The sequence below is a fragment of the Leptonotus elevatus genome, chromosome 4 (assembly GCF_054856555.1).
Source record: "Leptonotus elevatus isolate MCC_2025b chromosome 4, RoL_Lele_1.0, whole genome shotgun sequence".
NCBI lineage: Eukaryota > Metazoa > Chordata > Actinopteri > Syngnathiformes > Syngnathidae > Leptonotus > Leptonotus elevatus.
The window spans coordinates 16,879,869-16,887,864 of NC_141242.1; the positions used below are offsets into that span (position 1 = coordinate 16,879,869).

A 7,996-nucleotide genomic window follows, 5' to 3' on the forward strand; every position below is an offset into this window, starting at 1 on the left:
GAGGTGGGGTTTTAGTGAGCCAAGGGTTAGGGTTACTTCCGGGTTTATAAATAGTCACCAAAATAACTCATATTTCATAAGAAATTAGGTCGCCATTGTGCTAAAGGTATTAGAATTATATGTATGCCTATAGTTAACAGTGGAGGAGCTTAAAATAGCATAAGGACCCTGTTAATGATTCAGTTTATCCTTGCCGCAAATGTGCTTTTTCAAAATTTTAAAATAAAAGCCAAAACTAAGAATATCTTTGTTTTAATCCTCTAACTTCCATATTTTTTGACCAATTCAAACTGTTCCAACTTTTTTTCACTATTCAGCCTATTCCTTACCACACACAGTGTTGTTTGTCAAAATTTCAAAAATAAAAGCACACACACACATTTCAATTTTTTTTTTATATTGTTGGACCATTTCAAACCTTTCCAACTTTAAACTGTTCAGTTTATCAATAATTCACAGTTTTTACATATTCACCTCCCATTTCCACATGTATTGACCTATTCAGAGTTACATTCCAACATCTGCTCATTCCAGGCTATTGTATATCATTCCACTTTTTTCAATATCATTCCATTTCATTCAAAAACATTCCACATTATTTCATTTTTTTAATTCAATCTTTCAGCCTTCAAACGCAATTTCTCGAGAAATTGCATTCTCTAGTTTTATTAAACAAGATTTTATGTCTGTACTTTTATTTTACACGTCTTTGGTTTTTATTTTTAAATGTTTTTCAATGTTGTACTTTTAATCATGTAAGGCACATTGACGTACCTTGTGTTTGAAATGCAGTATATACAGTAAATAACACTGCCTTGCCCAACTGTGTCAGTAGTGTCAAAGATGCCACTGCCATGGAAAAGTGTACACATACGGTCACTAAGCTAAAAGCAGAAATGGAGAGACTTACATATCTCTATGAAAAACATAATCTACATGTACCACAAGCACGCACAAGGGACTGGAAGTGGCCCACTAGCACCTCCGCTTAATTTAACTCCACTGGAGGAAAAAGTATGCATCCACGGTCTCTGCAGTTGATGTACCGGTACTTGGAAGGGGGCATCGGTGCAGATGAAGTTAGACAACTATGATGACTATTGCTTTTCATTTTAGAGTAAAAGGTGTATAGCAACCTCTTTAAAAAAAAAAAAAAATATATATATATATATATATATATATTTATTTATTTTTTTGACACAGTATCAGGCTAATAGTACAGGCGTATCCCAATAAGCATTTTGCATACATCTTTTGTTAAATAAAAAAAAAAGAAATAATGAAAATAAAAATAAAACAACTTTTTGACAGTTCCAGTTTAAATACACTTGATAGTTTTCAATATTATTAGTACATGTGGCATATATTATATAACTTAAAGTGTCCTTAATTTGATACAGCTTCAGCAGCACATAGGAATATAAGTGCTTAAAACAATGGGAGATAATGTGGAAATCAGTTTTGACAAGGGCCAGTCACATTTTTGGATTGCCCCACCCAGAGTTTAGGAATTTAAATGACAGACTTAAGTCACTGTGAGAAGCCTTTTAGGCAGAAAAGCACACAGCTGTGCGCCTTTTCTCTCTTACTTACATGCAAGACTACGGGCCTAAATGACTACTCCAGATGGTAGCAAGCACAAAAGATGCCTAGGGAAGAGACCTTTTTCATGGTTGAGCAGAGAGGCGACCTGTCCTACTAGACTGCTGTGATTCTAACTGTCTCATTTGGTTTGCATTCAGAATTAGCACTTCGGCCATTGTTAGAAACGTCTAATGCTGTTGAAGTATAAAAGACCGCGCCAGGGCCTGAATCTCCATAATGGTTCTGGACAGAGCAAATTACTGCAAGCACCGTGTACATTTATGCCAACAGTTGGAGGCCTCATCAACATCAAGTGATAAAAAAGTAATGGCTGTTAGTGCTTTTGTGTAAGTGCATTACTGTGTGATTAACTTATTTATCAGCAGTTCACCAAAAAATAAAAAAAAGTAGAAGTAATTTTCTTTTTCTTTCCCAACTATTTGTATAACAGGGGCCACAAACTTCCCACAACCACTGTTACCAGTTACCTTGAAAAAGCCAGACTGACTTTACATACTGATGTGCATTCAACAGGTGTCCACACACTTGATAAATACACATTTTTTTGTACTTTTGTACACGCTTTGATAAATGAGGCTCCAAGAGTTTTTCATTTGCTACAGTAAGAGCCAAGTTATCACAACTTAAACAAATAAATTCCTCGTTTGAGCTTTGAAGAAATGTTATTTTTTGCACCTTGTATTTTATACATTTAACCATACTGCTTAAATCTTACCAAATACCATAGCAAATTGGCTCAAAGGAACGGCTCTCTCTCTTATCTTAACCAAAAGAACCGTTCAAAAGAATGACTCGTTCGTGAAAGTCACAACACTAATATAAGGTCTCACTTGGATGTTGACATCCAAATAACTTTCATTGCTAATTAAATCATGGCGATGAAAACAGCCGATTGACTAATAGAGCTGCTGATGGGATGGAGAGAGGCCATACACCATGCTAGCACCCATGGCACTGCCACAGCCAGGCTGACTAGCCCAGGGGCGTAACAATAGCTAAAAACTGCATGGAAAAATTGGAGATGTATTCTCTATGCACTTACAAAATATTCTAATAGAGCTGAAAGTTTTTCTCATCGCCATATTTTCTGTTTCTGCTGTCGGACAATGAAGCAAGTACGAAATACGGAATCAAACGTGGCCTGGTAAAACTACCTGTTATCGGTCTTGAAGCCGTCATCATGGTCACAGCGGTTCTACTGAAATCTGTGTAGTTTATCTCAGAGTGTACAGCCAAAAGTGATGGCAGGCCCACTACAGCTCTCTGTCAAATACGATACGATACAATATACTTTGTTTTCCCCGCGGGGAACTTTTTCCTGGGATGAAAACCTCAGACTCATTATAATATGTGCTACAGCAACACTCTTAAACTGAAAAGTTGCTAGTTTTACTGCTTATTTGGAGAAAATAAATATGGTTCTTGAGAATGGGTAACTCAAGCAACAAATTCATATGGAAACACTGGGCAACAGAACTGCTCAAGGGAATATGCAAATTGGTTTCTACGAATTTGCTGTTTTGGGAAGCCTCGTTGACCGAATTAAAAATAAATTGTAACCTAATCAAAGAAAGCAAATCCACAACATTTTGTTTGCTGTTACAGCAGGTGCATGGACCAGAGAACCCTGGTAGATAAAAGGCCCTTGTGACTTACTTACTTACCTCTTTATTGTTTTTTATGTTGTGCCTATTGTTTTCCTTGCTCAATACTACAGCAAGCACATATGCTTGTTATGAACTTGATGTTTTCAGTGTGGGATTTGTGCTGGATTTAGCTTCAAAAGCTTGGCTCGCCGTCTATTGTTCGAAGCTGGCATGCTCACCTCCCTGCTGGATTTCTGGGTTGGAAAGCAGTTTATGTATCAGACGAAGACAAAGGAAAACAAACTATAATCAATACTGAGTAATTTATTCCATAGTTTGTGAGAGCATACAAGGTAAAAAAAAAAAAAAAGAAGAAGCTGCAATCAATGCAATTACTGCAAATTATAGGCAGTGTCAATGGTGGCAAATTAAGGGACCATTCAGCTACTCCTCAAAAGTTAAGAGTTGAACTAATGAAGTATGTTTATTCCCCCTAGACTCTGATGCATGATGTGATTGTGTGATTTATTATGTACGGGTTAACGTCTTATATCAGCCTTTCATAATCAAGTCAGAACTCCTAAGTAGAACAACAAATCATGGACACACTCCTCCTACACGTGGTGTGTTCTAAGGGATACACAACTTGTCCTCCATCTCTGAATGCACTACAAACAGATGGCTTTGTAATCTATACTGTGTTTAAATGCAATATGCAACCTCTAATCTCAAAAGTGACAAAGAAGTTTGATCGTGCTCGATACAAACCGCACACCACCTGTCCTGTATCCTCATCAAATGGAGGACACAAGAAACAGTGTACAGTACACTAGATGCTCAGACTATTTTCATGTGAAAATTACAGGTGTCAGGTGAAGGCCACCAAGGTGAGAGAATGAGCTTTTGAGAAGGCACTCATACATACTGACAATCGAGCAATAGTGGAGCTTTTTTTTTTTTCTTCTCTTGCGATCAAAGTCACAATCAAGCATTTTCCCAACTGAATCCTACTGTTGCACACGGCGTCGAACTAACGAGCAAACAAGCCTGTGAACAGAGCGCAACAGCAGACTGCTCGACACAAAAGGACAAAAAAAAAAGAAAAGAAAATGAAACACTCCCTGGACTTCTTAATGGCATCAAAATCAAGCCGCAATCGTGTGAAATGGCAGCGAGCCCAGTGAATGGCAAACCCGCAAGGGGGATAGAAATGACTCTGGAGCACATTGAGGTGTCACCCACTGCCCATGAAAAGCCAGACAGCCTGCTGTAATAATAAGGTTTACCAATAGAAGAAACAAGATGGCACTTTTGAATCAAGATCGCAAACTGAAAGGCACAGATATTTTTTATAAATAAACTCCTCACAAATTCAATGCTGGTATCGCTAGAAAGCCAAGACAGCTCAAAAAGCAACACAACATCCAAAACATATAGGTATAAAACTAAGATTTTCAAAAACCTGAGTGGTACTCTTGAGGAGGCTAAGGTTGTAGTGGTAGAGAATAGAAGAACTTGACAAATACAGCTGACCGCACTACACCAAATGGTGTCAAGGTTACATGAGACTCCCCACACCACAACAATACACCAAAAAATATGATCTTCATCAATGAATAACAAAACAAATGTAACTGTAAACATTGACTATCATGAACATAAATAATTACAGAAATTGATTCTGACAAATTTGGGATTTTACTAAACCCTTTATTATTACTGCCAACACATAAGCATGATTATAAACTCATAATGGTATGCATTTTCTAGTATATCAATTTGAATAGATGGCTTAATTGTTCCCCACAGTGAATCAAGAAGAAAAAAAACATGATTTAGTTGCTGGCAATTTCAACATTGACTTGTTAAACCCAATTTAACTAAAATCATTGATGACTTAAGTGACACAATGTACAGTTAGTCTCTTTACCCAACAATAACCACACCAACCAGAATCAAATCACACAGTGTCAAAATTATTGATGACACCTTTACTAAAATTACGGAAAATCAAATCACCAGCGGCCTAGTCACCTCTGACATCACTGACCATCATCTGCTTTTAACTTCTATGGCTATTATTTAAAATAATTGACTTAAAGCTGCTCTTTGTAACAATTTGCCCCAAAACATCTTTATAATAGCCTTTTTATTTGACCATTAAAGACTGAAACATCTTTAGATTACCAGATTAACACCTTAGCTGAGCGAGTCCAATATAAAATGCTCTGCATTCAGCAGCTTTAATATTAAACTGGAGAACCCGCGGGGTCAAATTTGGCCCCTGTTAATTTTGCTACCCAAATAACAAACTTTTTGTGTGTGTGTGTGTGACACATTTAACTTTAAAAGTCCAGAGTGCCACTTCTGCAGTTCAGCAGTGATTTTGTCCCATGTTTCCATTGGCCAACGTGTGTTTGCACATTTTAAATCCAGTTCTAACATGCAATAAATAAAGCAAAACACTTTGTTCAATGTAGCTGTCTATTTAATTGGTTATTTTCCTAAATTCAAAATTGTTTGCATAACAATGGGTACAATTTGGCCCAAATCCTAAATTAGAGAATAAAGGGTTAAAATTGAAAAACTCGATATTTTGGTGTTCAGTGGACTTATAGCAGTCATTTAATGCATAGTTCATAATTTTCCAAAGAAGAAAATGGAATCTTGGGTTCTCCAGAGTTAAGGGCCCTATTTTTGTGCCTAGTTCCAAGTTTTTCTACGTGTGGTATTTTTGTACACATGTAACTAGAAAGACCACATTTGCACCATTGTGCGAGTGAACACAGCCGCTTCTTTCCCAACCAATGGAAGCGGCTCCCCTCATTCACTTTAAATTCAGCGCAGGAAAGGTGAGCAGTCTACATGCCCTTATGCATCCGTGTGTGACAACCCCCACAACCAACCAAAGATATGAAGCAGCCCAGGGTGGTGTTTAAAATAAAAATAATAAAGATGGTGATGATAATGATGTGGTCAATTCAACAAAATGATTTCTACAGTGATACAGAGTATTCGATGCACACAGTATTCACAGTATTTGATTATTAATATATTTATGAGTTAGAAACACTGACATCCAGCAAACAAATCCAGAGTTCAGAATCTGTCTCCCCGCAGCTCGGTTAAATCCACCAAAAATCGCGTTACTGACCTACGCCACAAATTAGACCTGCTTTTACTTTGTCTAAAGTCAAGTCAAGTAATAGAAAACACACTCGGTCCGTCAAACTGCCCTGCATGGTGTAGGTGGTCCGACAAATTCCCAAACACGGTAAACTAGACTTGCCCCGGCACAAAAATATACACGTGCCAGTTTTTACACCAAGCGCATGTGTGCCCGCCTATAAAAATAGCGCTTTCCAGGGTGAAGCTCACAAAGTTTTTAAACTTTTGGACGTTTAGAATGCATCTCTTTAGCTTGTGATCATTTTTCAAATGCTAATACACAGTATGTTCATATATACTTTGATCACTATTTGACTGCAACAGGTGCACAAACAACTGTTCCAACTTGCTGATATGAGGATGTGAAATTCTGTCCAGCCATAAACAATAGAGAACTCTGACGGGCAAGGCATCAGATAAACATCACTCTCCCACCAAAGCTATTGAACTTGTCGTGATGTGCCAACACAGTGAATCATGTTATTTTTGACAGTAGCATAATTAAGGAGACAGCAAAGAGCAGTAACCAAGCAACAACATTTCCAGCATGTCCTCCTGATTTTATATTTCAGTTCTATGAATCATAACACACAGGTTTAAATCAGTGTGAAAGTAATTTTTAGCGAGAAGACAAATAATGCCAGTCATACCGAAAGTAAAGTCCAGCAGGCTCTAAAAGTTGAAGATTTGAATTACTCACCAGTGTATGTGATATCCCAGTGTCACGTCCATGTTCAACCCAACTGGAAATCCTGCAGATTTCGTGTACTTGTTTGAATATCCAAAAGTGAGACATGCATATGAAGCACATGAAAAGCGAAGGGAGGCCAACAGCTCGTCACTTGTTCATGTATTCCTGTGGCTACTTCCTACTGGATGGCACACGGCTTGTATCCACAGCACGTTCACATGATGAGCACACTGTCTCTTGAGTCTTCTCCCTCATCTTCTGGTACTAATGTCCGACTACTGCTCATTTCCATTCAAGCCACGTTTCCTTTGGCATGAAAGTTCCTTTAAAACTGTCAGGAAGCAACAAAGAAATTATATATTGCATGGCAAAGCTGAAGAGCTCAACAATACAAAATTCCAGACTTCACTGATTCCAACTCTTGTCCACATTCTCTTCAGCAGTGGTGTAAACACTTAAGTGACTGAGTAGTATTGCTGTTGCTGCTGCTGCTTCTGTCGCTGCTCCTGTGCCATCCCTGCTACAACAGCAGCCTCTGCTTAAATAACTGCCTGGTCTGTCAGTTTTCTGCTGCAACATTCATCCGTCCTCTCTTGCATACACTCCCTCCCTTTTTCTGCAATCCTCCCTCCTTGCTTATTCTTCTTCGTTAACTTGTGTTCGGTCACGTGTATCGAGACAGTGGGACAGAGTGGCATGGAATACAAATGGGTCCCCTTTAAAGATCTGCTTGTCCTTTTAAATTGGAATATTTTCAAAAGCCAACATGGAAGAAGGGATGTACCGACAGCAAGCATGCACATTATACATGCCACATACTCCCCCAACAGAACTGGTTTAAAGTAGCCTAAAAAAATAAATAAAAATAACCATTGCTATGAAGTCTAATATACTGTATTATTTTGTATTATTATGAAGTAGTAAATCAGGTGGTTCAGTTGACAGG

At 38.0% G+C, this 7,996-nt stretch overlaps 1 protein-coding gene across 1 annotated transcript in view; it reads right to left on the reverse strand.

The window, feature by feature from the left end:
• Positions 1-7,454, reverse strand: part of lrrc4ca (leucine rich repeat containing 4C, genome duplicate a) — a 135,093-nt gene extending 127,639 nt beyond the window's left edge. The window contains exon 1 of the mRNA XM_086074418.1: positions 7,060-7,454. The gene's annotated coding sequence lies outside the window, so the exon portion shown is untranslated. The remainder of the gene's footprint in view (positions 1-7,059) is intronic.
• Between the last annotated feature and the right edge of the window lie 542 nt (positions 7,455-7,996).